This window comes from Orbicella faveolata, unplaced genomic scaffold (assembly GCF_042242905.1).
Source record: "Orbicella faveolata isolate gen_17 unplaced genomic scaffold, um_ofav_v1 contig_4, whole genome shotgun sequence".
NCBI classification, from domain to species: Eukaryota; Metazoa; Cnidaria; class Anthozoa; order Scleractinia; family Merulinidae; genus Orbicella; species Orbicella faveolata.
The window spans coordinates 4521421-4537500 of NW_028301569.1; the positions used below are offsets into that span (position 1 = coordinate 4521421).

The following is a 16080-nucleotide window of genomic DNA, read 5'->3' on the forward strand; positions in this document are numbered from 1 at the left end:
CAGACAAAGTATAAAATTGTCACACAATCTTTTGCTTTTGTCACGCGATGTTAAAATATTGAACAGCGAAAATTCGAGGACAAAGTTGTGATCGCGAATTGTTCGTCACGCAATTTCACGTATTCCTTATTTTATCACGCGATATCACCATGGAATTTTGAAATAGTGCACAGCGAAAATTCGTGCCCGCCCCGCTCCCCAGCAAGAAAAAAAAAAACAAACAAACAAACTTATTTTGACTGGACAAATTTTGACCGCGGATTTTATGTCACGCAATATCAGTTATTCATTTATTAAATTCTGACAACAAAGTATAAATTTGTCACACAATCTTTTTCTTTTGTCCCGCAATCGATTGCTTTTTCACATAAATTATTCCAGACTGCACGCAGAAATGACGCAGGAGAATCGTAGCCCATACGGCAAGCACGTGATATGTTTTGCATGAGTTGTCGTGGGGTGGGTGGGGGGGGGGGGGAATAAGCAGCCTCACCTTATTTTTTAAGCTGTTTTGGTAAAGCTTTCCACAAGCGGTCTGCCAGGATTATCGGTGCTTCCCATTATCATTTTTCCCTTCCTTTCCTTACGTGTTTCAATTTCATTTTCGCCAGCTCTGAAAGTTTTTATTGCAAGTATTTCAAAACTCCATGGTGACATCGCGTGACAAAAGCAAAAGATTGTGTGGAAAATTTATTCATGTTTATGTACTTTGACTGAGAGAAATAAATGAATGTGTGACATTGCGTGACGAAAAATCCGCGATCAGAACTTCGTGATAATTTGTCCAGTCCAAATAAGTTATATTTTTGCTCGGGGAAGGGGAGGGGGGAGGGCACGAATTTTCGCTGTTCAATAGTTTAACATCGACAAATAAATGAATGTCAGAGATATCGTCCATCGTCCATCGTCCATCGTCCATCGTCCATCGTCCATCGTCCATCGTCCATCGTCCATCGTCCATCGTCCATCGTCCATCGTCCATCGTCCATCGTCCATCGTCCATCGTCCATCGTCCATCGTCCATCGTCCATCGTCCATCGTCCATCGTCCATCGTCCATCGTCCATCGTCCATCGTCCATCGTCCATCGTCCATCGTCCATCGTCCATCGGCTATCGTCCAGAATCCACCGTCTGGGTTTTAGCACATGCCACAAATGAGAGCAGCCCGTGTTTTGACCTAGACTCAAGCTGTGACCTGTTCAAATTTCTCACGTGGAAGAATCTAGCATGTCAGCGGCCAATTCAAAGAGCTGCAGTGGTTTCCAATTCCAGAATAACTCAGTTGTAAATTCGAAAGGCGATAAACCGTATATAACTAAAGGGACTCTGAGAATAAACCCAATGTTCCATTGCCGCGCAAAAAATAGCTTTAGCTATTGTGGCGCCATTCTTTGGAGTAGTCTTCCTTGTGACTTAGGGATTTTAAACTCTTACTCAAAGGAGAAGAATAAGACACGCGGGCATTCGTGGAAAACAACTTTTTATTTAATTAACTTCATTATATTCCATGTTTCTTATAATAGGCGTCAAAAATTCACCACAGATGACTTATACCCAATAAAATTAAAATCGAAGTCAAATTTTGAGGTACTCGAGGTTGTTAAGTACATGAAATGTTACTTATTAGAGACTTGTCATCATCTCTCAATGTCCAAACAGACTCAATCCAGACAAAACTATTTGCGTGACATTGCATATTAATTAAATATTTATTATGTTAATCTTTTTCTTGACAGTTTATTTCTTATCTTTTTGAACTTGGAATTAGTGTCATGTCGACTTGGAAACGGCGTTCGCTTTTACCGTTTAGTTTTACTTGCCTCGAGTTTTTGTTTCAAGAAAATTGTAAAATTGGTAAAAAATGTCTGCTAAAATACAGTTACTATGGAGGCATAAGTCTCGGATCCCTGTGGAGGGGGACTCTCATATGAAGAGGTCGGGGATGCCCGTCGTCTCACTTAGGTGTATAGATCAAGGATTCCGGTCTCAGTTAAGGTTACAGTATACCTTCGGGTCGGCAATTTTTTTCAAATTTGGATTTTTGGGTCAAAATAGTGGTCGAAGCATAATCTCTAATTTCTGGAAAAAAAAAATTGAAAAAGGCTAAATATTGGCGGAGAAATGGCGGTTTTATGTTTTCACCGGAAGTAAAAGTTTACCTCTTGATTGACAGCCCTATGGCGCGTATGCAATCAACCGAGACGATTTTCGCGGGAATTACCTATATGGATGTCACGAATTGACTACTCAGTTGATCAGCATTGTTGTTCTGACTACCCAGCATTTTTGGTATTAGGCGTGTCTCTATTAAGTTATAAGTAAACATAGACCACGTTTAAACCATGGACCAGTTCGAAAAAGCGAAAACAGCGAAAAACGAATGAAAATACATCAATGAGTGAAGAAGCGAAAGTTCGCCACGCGGACGAAGCTATAGTCATCGTATAAGGCGGGCAAATATTCGTGGTAAGAGAAAAGAAAGGTTCTGTAAAAATTTCGGAACTTGACAGCAATAACAGGGATGCTGAGTCCGATATCGACGAATCGTCGGACTCATTGAGACCATTTGAAATATTATCCATGCACAGTTGCCCACACACAGTTGCTCTCTGCGCTTTCTTTTGTTTGTTTCCTTCGCTCAGCCACTCTAGCGTTCGTATCCTTTTTAGTCTTCCCCATTTTGCCAGACCAGCTTCAAGAAAAACCGAGCTACAGAAAAATTATCTCTCTGCCTTCGGTTCCTTGAGCGCATTGCTAAACACAAGAGTTTTTTAGCGATTCGCGCGTAAATTTCACCAGGAGGTTAACGGTAGTAAACTTTCCCTGCACTGATTGGCTTAGTTATCTGAGAACCCAGTTGAAGGCGTTTGTGGGCGGAGTTTGTTTGCGAAGCATAAAATTTTTCTTAGCGCTGTTTTCTCGAATAAATTTTTTCACTTGACGTAGACACTTTAAAGAGCTATAACTCAAAGGGATTTTGTTCAATTGCTCTTAAATTTGGACAGTGGCTAGTTTAACATATAAACTACAAAAGTGTATCTGGGAATTGTTAATTTCGAGATACTTTTTCTTCCAGAGCGATTTTTGTACGATCATTCCACATTTTTTTAATCCTATTTCGAAAATGTTCTGTAACTTTTTACTGCAATTGAATATGCCAAAACGCAGACACGCTTTTTAAGCGCTTTGGGCCCTGAAACCGAGGAAAAAATTAAATTGGCGAAAAACGAAATTCGCTTTGACTTGTAGCTTTCGAAAGGTGATTCGGGCGCTCGCATTTAGTGGTCGTGAAAAATTCGACAGTTCATTTTCTTTCAAAATTCATGGTATAGTTTGATAGCCAGCTCCATAAGCTTTAATTTGATATAGGAGTTTAGGTATCTACAGCTTAAACTGCACGCGCTACATCGCTTGCGCGCGAGACACCCCTGAAGGTATACTGTAACCTTAAGGTGTTCATGACGAAATACCATTATTTTAGCTGTTAAGTATGTTTTAGGGTGAAATCGAAGAAATAATAGCAAAAACACCGCTCTTATTACGGTGTTTAGGTTCGATTTGCATCGGTCTCTCAAGTTCAGTGAGACTTAGAGCGGACTTCTTTCCAGAACAGCGACTGGTAATCGAGCTTATTGTGTTTTAAGTGGTATCTTTCGGGGTCTTTTAGGGGTAAAGTAAAGTTTGAACCACACCCGTATTAGTCTCCTTTATGGGTTTAATTCAACTTTCCGACGAACATGTCCGACCTCTTTATATAGGAGTCCTTCCCTTCCGGTCTCGGGTCCCTCTCCCGATTCTGAATAGGGTTAACCAAGTCATTGCTTTAATATACACAAAAACAAAGCCTAATCTGGCGTTTGGTTACACGAGTTTCACGTTCAACGAGGCAGCTACGTCGAGAAACAAGAAAACCGTCTGAACGTGTCCATCACTGCTTGTCTTATTTCCTTTATCTTCCAGCAGTAGAGGAATAGGTTTAAGGTCGAGTTTAGCATAAACAGAGATAGTGTTAGTTCCCATGCAAAATCAAGAAATTGCGTTTGTGATCCATTGAGAACAAAAAAAGCCGCGATGCCATAGGGAAGATAACAGACAACTAATGTTATCTGTATCCACAATGCACTGGACACTGTCTTTCTGTATTGAGTTATATTCAGTGACATTCCTCCTCCGTTTAGTTGTCCTTGGTGAGCATGCCCTTGCACTTGAGCTTGATGCTTGCGAAGCGTCAGATAGATTTTTGTGTAAGAGAAGATCGAGGTAACTATGCAAAGTATTGTCGCTGAAAATGTGATCGATAGCGTTATTCGTGCGTCGTAACTGGACGTCAATGTAGTGACGATGCTGAAAAACCAGCTAATAACAACATAACTTTGCACAAGTCTTAATGTTACAACGTGTCTGTATCTTAGACCCAACAACAAGGCAAGAAGTCTGTCCACACTTATCGCAGTCAGTGTTGACACAGATACTCCGCCAAGAATTATGCTTAATCTATTAAAGAGGATTGAAAGATAATAACAAAGCATGGAGTGTTCTGGAGACATTATATAAGCCACGAAAAGAGGCTGAGTAATGAGACCCACGCAGAGATCGGTGCTTGCAAGACAACCTAACAAGAGCTTTGATGGCGGACGAAGAGATGACACCCTTTTAAGTGCAATAATGATCAAAATATTTCCAAGAAATGCAGTGATAGATAGGGTGATGCTCACTGCTGAAATAAATAGTTTTTGATATGCTGCATAAGAACCGTGCAAAATAGGCTTTGGGTCTCTGTGCGGTTTCTATCTTCTGTTAAGTTCACCATGTTTATGTCCTTTCCAGCTGGTTAGTAGAGGTGTAAATGTTGCTTTAGTTTGTTATCCCAGGAGTGTTTTTGGGTTCATGGCTTGCCAAGAAGACTTCTTTTTTAAACGCTCGCCTGTTCCCTTATCCAGGGGATCGTAACGTAGGTCCAGTCGTTTTTCTGATGGGAAGAAAGTAACAAACGGTAAAGAATTGATTTTGTTCTGAAAAACAAACCTTAAGTAAACAGATAATCCCAAGACTTGATGAACTTGATTTGTTTTGCCTAACAACAACAAGAAATAAATCACAAACTGCTTTGTCATTCTCACCGGCGCCATGTTACCTTTGCACCATTGACTACAAACAACAGCTAATGCCTTACTTTCTAGAAACATAGAGACAACGCCAATCGAAGCTAATATGGCCCGTAACGTATGAGATCGCGTATTTGAGAAACCTGCTTTTTGGCATTAACCCTTTTTCGGCGTCGATTTTTTAACGGAAAGGTCATCAAAAATAGCACGAGTTGCAGTCAAGGCGAAGATTTATTTTGCAATTAAAGGTAAGAAATCTTTTCTTGTAGCGGACAGCTGCCGAAAAACGCCATCTAATCAAATAAGGAAAGTATTATTCCACCAGATCGATCAACCTAACATGTGGATCAAACAAATTTAAATTTTCTATTTTTTTTCAAAGCTAAGGTGAATGATATCTTCATGTATTAGCTTTCAATCAGAAATATGGGATTGTGACAAAAAATGATTACTTCAAGTTAAAAATAAATTAAATCGATTTTAAGGCTCTTTTAAATTCAAAAACAAGTACAGGACATCGACATTTCTTGTTTATTACCTGTGGGTTTCATTTTATTCTGTTATTAAATACGCACTTCTCAAACCGTATGTATTTGATTGTTGCGGTTGTGGTGCGAACGACAAACTTAAGTTAATGTCTAAATGTCAGTCATTTCTTTTGTATTTATATCATATGCTGCCTGGCTTTGGGCCTTACTGTAAAAAAAACGCTGCCGAATTTCTTGGTCAGTAAGCAAATTACTACAGCTACCCACCTTTCTATTTTGCCTTGTTCTCGAGCATTTTTCCCATGTTTTCAATCAAGTTCGTACAGCCAAGTTTAAAAATACAACCACACACATCTACCACGCCTGCTTTTGGGCACCAAACTTGATTTAACTCTTGTCATGAAATCATCATTATTGATTACAACATATCAACATGGTGATATTAAAATTAAATTAAAATTAAATTAAAATTGAAAAGAGCTGAACAAAAAGCAGATCAAAATTTCATATATTTTCTTTTTGTCTCAACCTTCCACGCATGTTTCTATTCCCATTTGTTTAATTTGACGTCTGATTCAAACTTACATTGTACATGTAGTATGAAATCATATTCGATTTGTGTTTCATTCAAGTGCTTTTGTTGTGGCACTTCCATTGCACAAGGGGGGTGGCTGGATCCCCTACCCTTCCCCTTAGCGTTTCCGTACCGTTACGCTATTTTGAAAATGTTTTACCTTTAATGGATATCTTGTTATATCGTTTACAAGATGATGTTAATATATTGGGATAAAAATGCAAAGAGCTCTGATGGGGGGCCAGTTACGTCGTTCAACATGCATGGCGGACAATTTTAGATTTTTTACTCTTTCCAAATTGCAGTTTTGGCTTGTAAAAGAAGAGTAACTATTCAATTTGAAAGGATAGAAAACAAGATACAGAAAAAAAATAGGTGTACTTTTCAACTTTAAAACATTGATTCTTTCATGGTGATATCAACCCTTAAACTTGTCGTTTAATATCTCTTATATCTAGAAGCCGATTGTCATAGAATTTTCAGCATATATGTCTTGTAGATAAACGAACAGAGGTTGAAATGGGCAGGTGCCCAGAGAGATAATCTTGGCAAAATTAAAAAAAGAATCCGATGTACATGTGTAAATGGAACGGTGTTTGGGACAATTGATTCAGCTTTCAGCTTTTAACACTTCACCGCTTGCCTAACTTCTCTTACGTTCCGAAAATACAGAAATGGTTCAGAGTTGAATTAATAAAGTGTAGAGAAAGAGTCACAGGCGAAGCAATGCCAGGGGTTGTCGTAATTGGCTGAATGATTGCAAATATTCCAACAGTTATAATGTATGGAAGATAACAAACCAGTAATGTCATTTAAAGAACGTCATTTAAGTTTTCTATAGATCGGCTTTAAATTCACCTGTTTTTGTTTTTTGTTTTTATCTTATCACCCGATAGGTTGTGAACAATTAACCACTCGCTCTTTCTTGATTTTTCTCTAAGTCAACAGTAAATCAACAAATAGTTTTTAGATTCCTTTTTGCGCCAAATCTTTGGATTCCAAATGTTTTCCACATAATAGAGTGGATCAAGAAAATACTATATGAATCCTAATATATCATTCCTTAACTTGTTTAAAGCTGTCAAGCTGCGGTATAAAGTTCATTCCAAATCTTCTACTTGAGGCGTTTCTTTAAATTTTATTTTTTTCTGAACAATAACTCACATGGAAAGAAGAAAAGTGTGAACGTTTGCATTGAGTCCACCAATATGAATAGCAATGCTATAGTTTTCTATCCAACATCATTGCACAAATATTAATGTACATTTTAGGTGGCTTTGCTCGTCTAGCACCAGCACCGGACTGGAAAGGCTTCATTTCGTGAAATATTTTAACTTCTGTATCAGTGGTTGTACAACAGGTACCGCTTAATTGATTTGGCTGATTAAATATTTTCACACTCTTCGTATTCGTTTAACTTTACCATGAAAACGTTTGGTGTCTAACCATAGTTAGTAGAGTAAAATGGTTATAAAACCTGACAAAGTTCTTTGTTGTAGGTTTTTGTTGGCTATTTTTGGGGTTGATCCTGCACAAAACCTGGGAAAATACAGAAGGTGATTATTTGTGCTCATACGACTAACAATCAGGAAGATTATGTAATTAATGCATAGTCAATGAGTATAAAACAAAAGATGTGCAGGGTCAAGGACCTTATAACATAAATCTTAGCCTGTTTGTTTCATTCTTGATGTTTACCGGCCTTCTTAACCATTTCCCTCTATTCACTACTGTCTAGCGACCACTGCGTTTTATAAAGGTTATGAGTATTTCAAAATAAGACTAACCAGGCTAAAAAACACTGAGAAATTAGAGAGGGAACGATAGTTCTACATAGCTAGCTTCTTTTCGTAATGCTAGTTCAAAATGGTAACAAATGAATTCATCGATTGTAAAGTTTATTGAAAGTTGAGTTTAGCTTCTTGCAATTAGTAGGTGCATGATGTAATTTTACAGTTCTTACAAAGGTAAAGATTCGTTCACATAGGTACGGTTAATTCAAAACAATGTTTAAAAGTTCATAACCTTGTCTTACTTCAACCTAAAAGCCTCAAAGTTGGTCGAAAAACCAGTCTCAAAATGATCTTTCATGTGGTTGTGTCAGTTATCGATCGTTTGAAATTTGACACTCGCCCCAGTTACCTGCGCAACTCCAAATTGGCCAATATAGTAATGCACACAAAGCTTTGAGTCTCTGAAACACCTAGGGCAAGTCGCAGTTACAACTAGGGCATTGTATAGTTAACAAGAGAAACAACAAAACTGTCTGATCGTGACCTTCACTGCTTGCCCTGCTTCTTTCATCTTCCAGCAGTACAGAAATGGGCTCTGAGATGAGTTGCACAAAACAAGAGTTAGCGCTGCTTCCAAAGAAAGATCAAGTTACTGTGTGTGCGCTTCCGTGATGGCGAATATTGTAGCTACGATAGCACATGGAAGATAACAAACCACTGATGTAATTTGTATCCATAATGCACTGGACATAGTTTGTTTGGTACCGTTCTATGTTCAGCGAAATTCCTCCTCCATTCGCTATAGAAATCATGAAAATGGTAATACGAAAGTTGAAAAATATCATTGCAACCGTAATGCTAAAGAGCCAAAACACAGCAACAAGAATCCATACACGTCTTAAGGTTACCACCTGTCTGTACCTTAGTCCCATTAACAGGACAAGAAGTCTGTCCACACTTACTGCAGTCAGTGTCAGCAAAGACACTTCACCGAACATTGCAGTCAAGCTATTAAAAACAATGAAAATATAGTTCTGAGCTTGGGAATCTTCTGGTGATGACAAAAGGACAACGTGGAGAGGCTGTGTGATCATACCCAGACAGAGATCGGTGCAGGCAAGACAACCCAACAATAGTTTTGATGGGGGATGCAGGGACGACAGCTCTCGAAGAGCAACAATGACCCAAAACATTTCCCAAAAAGGCAATTACAACTAGAGTACTGTTTACTGCCGAGTACGCAATCTTTTGATGTGTCACGGATCCAACATTTTCAGTTACGTTCGCCATTTTCTTGCTTTTCTCTCAGCTTTTCGTTAGAAGTGTAGAATGTTCCTTTAGTTTGTCGCCCTCTGTTGGAGTCAACACTATTGTAATTAATATGCTTCATGTAGAAGATAATAACACCGGCTTAGTTGTCTTATCTGATTACTAGAAAGTAATAAGACTCCGTGGGATGCTATGGCAAGTGAGCGTAGTATTGGAATGAATTGTGAAGTTATTAGTAAAGTGCCACGATTAGTCAGTTAGATCAGCCATAGAAATTACTGTAGAAAGTGTTGAAGAAACTGTCACTGTGCTTGTAGTGGAAAATAGGGTGGTCAGAAAATTACCATGCGAGTACAGTCTCTTTCCGGGTGATCGACAAGATGGAACGAGAGTGAGCATGGTGTTTAGAAATGGCATCAAAACTGGCTGAAGTAGTGTTGCAACGTGGAAAATGATATTTGTTTTTGTTTTTTTTTTGTTTTGTTTTTTTTGTAATGAGGCCAGATTTTCAGTGTCACTTCGCTCAAAATAAATCAAAACAGTTCAATAGATAAAGTCCAGAATCTTGAAAAGAAAGAAGGTAAATATACAAAGACTCTCGCCAAGATTCCGGCGCAAGATATGCGGAGAAATTTTTTACCCAAATTTATAGGGATTTTCATGGAGAAGCCATGCTGGTACCCATCCGGATGGCGGCAGGGAACCAGCAGAAACATCTGTCACTGAGTTTTGCTACAAACGTGTGAATTTATCTCTCCACGACCTCGAAAACATTTTAAAAATAATACTTTTTCTAATACATAAACTGTTCAGATAGCCAAATTCTCCGAAATAAGTCACTTTTTCAACCAACATGACAGCTCTCTTGCCCGTCATGTAAATGCCGCGTCACGCAAAAGCTTAGAAATTCAAGCGTAGTCTATTACAAAACCAAGAACCACTTGGAGCGAAAATTTGTATGAATATTAGTTTTCAGCTGCTCTTATACATCATGGAAGTAAAATCTCAGGAGGATCAATAGTTTTGTAGTTTGAATTTTAGCGACGTCATGTCAAAATCAGATTTAGGGGACTGTTGATTTATCGATTAAATAACCAAAAATGTGTTTTTCTTTGATTTGTCGTTAAGTCGTAAGTCGTTCCATTAGCACGTGATAAGGCTAGGACAAATATCTATCGCTGCGAAACTCAATATAAAAACGTCACAGTCCGGAGTTAAGATAAATCCAGGCGGTTCGATTCTTCGGTTGGTGTAACGGATCTCAAAGAGTGAGAATCGAATCGCTCCACTATCCCGCTAATCCAATGTGCTTTAATAGCGTACAATATAATTACAATGAATAAATTTTACAACTGCATTTGTACCTCTTGAGTTGAAACATGTGACAGACTAACAGCTTCCGGTGCGAAAATGAGGTATTCTCGCTCACTTTTCAGTAAAGATTAATTAACGCGATTAAATATTCCCCATTTTAAAGATTCCCGGTTTTAAAGAACCCCGTGTGAGAGATTCCCGCTTTTAACGATTCCTCATTTTAAAGATTCCCCATTTTAAAGATTCCCGCTTTTAAAGATTCCCCGTTTTAAAGATTCCCGCTTGTAAAGATTCCCCATTTAAAGATTCCTGCTTTTAAAGATTCCTCATTTTAAAGATTCCCGGTTTTAAAGATTCCTCATTTTAAAGATTCCCGCTTTTAAAGATTCCCCATTTTAAAGATTCCCGCTTTTAAAGATTCCCCGTTGCTCGTTGCCCGTTGCCCGTTGCCCGTTCTTCATTTTCTTTTCCCGTTCCCCATTCCCGTTGCCCGTTTCCCATTCCCATTCCCGTTCCCCATTCTCATTCTCCGATTCCCAGTTCCCGCGTCTGTCACCTGATCATTTAATGGCAATTTACTTCTCATGAGAACATGTTGACAACTATCAATTCGAGATAATTTATGGTAAGAAACGTTTTTCGCTAATAACTTTGCGTAGAATCAATCTTTTTTTCACAGGATTTTTTTGTGAAATGAAAGATTGCAATAAGATCTGTCTGAAATAGCGAAAAACAGTTTTTTTGAAAAATGATCAAATTTGGTGTACACTGATACCTTAAATAAGCCCACACTGGTTCTCGAATGGCTGCCATATCAATTTCTGAAGCAAATAAATTTTGTGACACTTCAAAAAATTCATTTCGTGCAATATGTCTTATAAAATCTTTCAAGATTGCATAGTCAAGTTCAAGAAAACAGTCTACTGCAAATGAAAACTTTCCTGAGTGAGTTAAGCAATAATTATTTAGGAAATGTTGTCTTCGGTCGTTTGTCCTCGTTGCAGTTCGCTGATGGCGGTGACATTTATCTGTTTCTTTGGTACGAGCTGGTATACTCCCATTGAGAATGTGTGCATGTTTATTTGAGATCATGAAACGATTAAAGCTTCCATGAGAAGCACGAGGAATTCCTCTTAACAAATATTTCCCTTTGTATTTATAAATGTTAACAGTGGAACACTGAAAATAAAATAAACATCGACTGGAATAAACCTTCTCTCAAGCACTATTTACACGTGCGTTCTGGTAAACAAGTTAGCACATTGTTAGCAAGAATACACAAAACCTTAAACATACACGTAGCACGATTGTCGACTCATGGATTGAACTGTGAAAGTTTCGATAGAGTAAAACTCTCGAGGCTTAAATATCTTCACTTGCAAACCAACAAATATCTGCGCCAATTTTTGAAATGGTTGGTATCGATGTTTTCCGTGATGGACTCCTTGATTTTTGAATACTCTGATTTCATAATTATCGTGTGTCAAAGTTGCTTCAAACTTCTTGTTTAGACTAAGCGTTAGGCGCGTAGGCCGGATGAACACGCAGGTGCGGTTGCTAAACTCGTCGGCTCGTTTGGCACATAGGTCAAGTGAACAGTGAACTCGTTGGCTCGATGCGTAACACGGAACGGATGAACCGCGAACTCTATGCAATTTTCACAGTTCAATTCAATACACAAAGTCGAAACGCCTTCTAAAATGTCTTACGTTATGTTTATTTCCTGAACAAGTACACGTTGTTAAGAGCACTACATTGTCTACACAAGCTACTCCTTGCCAGAATCGCAGATTCTTTGGAAATAACATTACTTTTACTGTTGTCAAAAACATGTCTTATTGCATGTGCTTCCAAGTTTAACCCAATAAAAATAGGACTTCCCAGCTGTGACGTGCATTTCATTGTCAATCAAATTTGTCGATTTTCGTCGACAGTGAAAAAGGAACCCCGGGCAAACCTTACCGTGGCCTGCCACAGGCATCCCAGGCAATAATTAGCACGGTATAATTGCTTTTAGATGGTCACACGATATGTACGTGTTATACAGTGTAAACAGATTAACTCCAGTTGGTTTATTTTGTGAAAATTGAATCATGAACTTCCAACGTTTTGTAAATGCTATCCGAAAAACAAAAAGGAAATTGTTGAACAAGTTATCATGTCGATCGGGAAAATGAGAATAGCGTTTCAGGGTTCTTATAAATTAAAAACCACTGAAGTGCAGAGACAATCTGCTAATATTTGTTAGATTATCATAATGGCTCCTTTTTTGTTCGTGGGTGACAATTTCACTTAGCATTACAGGCAAGACAGATAGCACTGTTCTAGAACAGACGAAAATAGAAAATAACAGTTTTTATGCGTTCACTATATATATAATAACCTTAAATTACGGCTTAGTATACGCTTTAATATACTTTTAATAACCCAGAGTCAATATTCTAATTAACAATCAGATTATGGGCTCGAGATTCCTATGAGGTTATATTTGATGTGGCCGAAGGCCGTGTCAACTATCGCCTCATACAAATCAAGAGCGAATAATCTAATTGCTTTAGAGAATGTCTAACTGAAATTAACGCAAATAATGGTTCCTAATTATTTTTCTAGGCAGTATTGAACCTTACACTTTAGCAAAATCGCAGGTACTGAATTTGCCTTTGATAAATTTGCAGTTGTTTGCACGCGTTCATCTGTTTTTTCAGTAGTTTCAAGTTTTAAAGTCAAGAAACCGTCAATGTCCTTCTTTTAGTCTTCTCAGGAATTTAATTACCCATTTACATCTAAACTTTCTTCCAAAACTTTGAAAAAACGATGAAAACGTCGCATTTCGTGGACGACCGACAGCTACTGCACTCTAATGGCTGATCGATAGTACACCAGTAGCTCAGCCAATCAGATTGCAGCATCTACATTAGCATACTACTAGTAGAATTCAACCAAACAGAATTAATGAAGTTTCTTTTCAGTTGAAACACCTTGAAAGTCAGTGTAGTCACTTTCAAGTGTAAAGTCTTCTCTGTAGATGACCCAGCTTTGGTTAAGATGATGCACTTGAGCGTCTTTTAAAACAATATTATGCATGCATTATTGACGTAACCATGCTTTCGTTGTGTTTCGTGCCACTATATGATTTTATTCGGTTTGAGTGATATGACTAATGTTGTCAGCCTTCCGCTTCAGCTGATAAAACTAAAATCTACCTTTATTACTCCGGATACGATCACAAAATAACAAAATAGCTGATCAAACACTATAGGCCGCCTGTACAATGTTCTGCCTCACTCGCCTCATTATTCATGTTATTAGGTACAGTTGTTTTATATACAAGAGGTGATGTCTTTATTTTATTTTTTAATTCCCGCACTGTCTTTTTAACTTGTATAATTAACACAATTTGGGAACGGGAGGCATTTCAACTATTCATAGCCTGATAATAAAACCTTTCAGCTAGAGAGGATTCAAATACTCAAGTGTGTGGTTCAACAAAGGAAAGTTTTTACTCTCCCGACCAGAAAATCCCTCATTTGGGAACCAAATTGATTTTTTCTTTAACGCTGACTATTGCTACTGAAAATCTTGCGAGCTGCAGCTCGTGTTGTTTGTAGAAAAAGCACTCAAACTTTGACATTAAATTATTGGCAATACAATCTTTTTCGCATGGACCAGCCAATACTAAATGTCCTCAAAATGTTTATCTTTCATACTTGAGTAAACATATATAGCGTGTAATATTCAATTAGTTCGTACGCTTGGCAGATAAGAAACCTTTTTTGCGGTGGCCTCAAAGATCACGCAACGGTCTTTGTAATAAGGTAAACACAGAATTTAAAGTTCGACTTTGCCTTCAGGGGGTAATTCACGTCATGTAGCCACCTGTTTTCTTAAAGGCAGTAATTTTGGTTGCAAACCCTGCCTTTATATGACCTTGCGCAGCCTGAACTTTTCTTAAGAGCTAGTAGAAAAACTAACTCCGCATGGCTTTGTTTGATCTTACCAAAGTGCCCTGGTAGTGTAAATTGAGCACGCGCTAATAGGGTAACTTCCACTATATATCGGGCGCACTTCCGGTTTCTTTAAATGGTAAAGGAAACGCGGTTTTCCATTAAATCCAGCCTTTTTCGACGCAGTTCGATTAAAGCCAACGTTAGAAACATAGCTACGCATTCCTTTTCCGAAATTATGCTTTTTTCAGAAAATTACGAATTTTTCAATATTTTGAAATTCTCTCAAAATCTGACCTTTTAGAAATGAAACAAAATCTATGCACAGCGTAAAGAGGAGTAAAATTAAAATATTAAATCAATGAAAAAAATCCCGATAAAGCAATTTGCCTAGGAACATTTGCATCTTTTGTGTATTAGTCACATGACCACTGGCGTGGCCTGATGACGTCTTCACTAGTGTTACTGACCATGAAATAGTTATAACACATGAAATAGCTCTGAACTAACTAAAAATGATGAGGTTATATGAGAAAGAATTTTCCCTAACAACGGCTCAAAAAGATCAGTTAATGAGCCCTTAACCAGTGACCCAAAGTCAGTTCCGGAGTTAAATTTCTTATTCTGAGCAATCTTTCTGGGATGTACAGAAACTCTTAAGGTTGGTGCTTGAGGCTATTCCAAGACCCCTAGCAGCGAACATCAATGTCTCCAAAAGCCCATTTTATCAACAAACAGAACTACTCTGCTAGATATTTCGGAAAGAACTGCTTATATTTCATCATATCAAGTGCATAAAAGTGATGTTAAGTGTCACATCACACCTTTTGTGGTCATGACGTTACAAAACACCTTTTTGTGAATAAGTTAGCTTGCAAACGAACTTTTACACCAATTTGCTGTCGACGTGTTGCCTAGGTGAAACAAATGTCGATAAATTGACAATGTCCAATCAGACTCAATCCTGGGAAAACTGTTTGCGTGACATTGCATATTAATGAAGTATTTATTATATTAAACTTTTCCTGACAGTTTATTTCTTATCTTTTTGAACTTGGAAATAGTGTCATGTCGACTCCGAAACGTCCTTCGCTTTTATCGCTCGTTTTTACTTGCTTCGAGTTTTTTTGTTTCAAGAAAATTGCAAAATTGGGAAAAAATGCCCGCTAAAATACCATTACCATGGAAACATAAGTCTCGGGTCCCTGAGGAGATGGACTCTCACTTGAAAAGGTCGGGGATGCTCTTCGTGTCGATCAGGTGTATAAAAAAAGGATTCTCGTCTCAGTTAGGGTGTTCATTACGTAACGCCACTAGTTTTAGCTGTTAAAGTATGTTTTAGGGCGCAGTCGAAAAAATAATAGCAAAAACACTTTATCTCGGTGTTTAGGCTGATTTCCATCGGTCTCTCAAGTTCGGTCTACTAGCGCGGACTTTTTTCCAGACCAGCAGCTGGTAATGGAGCTATTAAGTTTAAACTGGTATCTTTTGGGGTCTTTTAGGGGTAAAATAAAGCTTCGACACACAGAGATTGGCCACCTTTAAGGGTTTAATTCAAATTTTCCGACGAACATTCCCGACCTTTTCATATAGGAATCCTCCCCTGCCGGTCTCAGGTCCCTCTCCCGATTCTTAATTGGGTTAACCAAGTC

The 16080-nt window shown here is 38.2% G+C and overlaps 1 protein-coding gene and 2 pseudogenes across 1 annotated transcript in view; all 3 read right to left on the reverse strand.

Annotated features, from left to right (window-relative positions):
* Positions 1-3872: 3872 nt before the first annotated feature.
* Positions 3873-4966, reverse strand: LOC149101117 (adenosine receptor A3-like; annotated as a pseudogene).
* Positions 4967-8409: 3443 nt separating this feature from the next.
* On the reverse strand, positions 8410-9191 carry LOC149101118 (melanocortin receptor 5-like; annotated as a pseudogene).
* Positions 9192-15964: 6773 nt separating this feature from the next.
* Positions 15965-16080, reverse strand: part of LOC149101119 (adenosine receptor A3-like) — a 1297-nt gene continuing 1181 nt past the window's right edge. The window contains exon 1 of the mRNA XM_089276129.1: positions 15965-16080. This exon is cut by the window's right edge and continues 1181 nt beyond it. The gene's annotated coding sequence lies outside the window, so the exon portion shown is untranslated.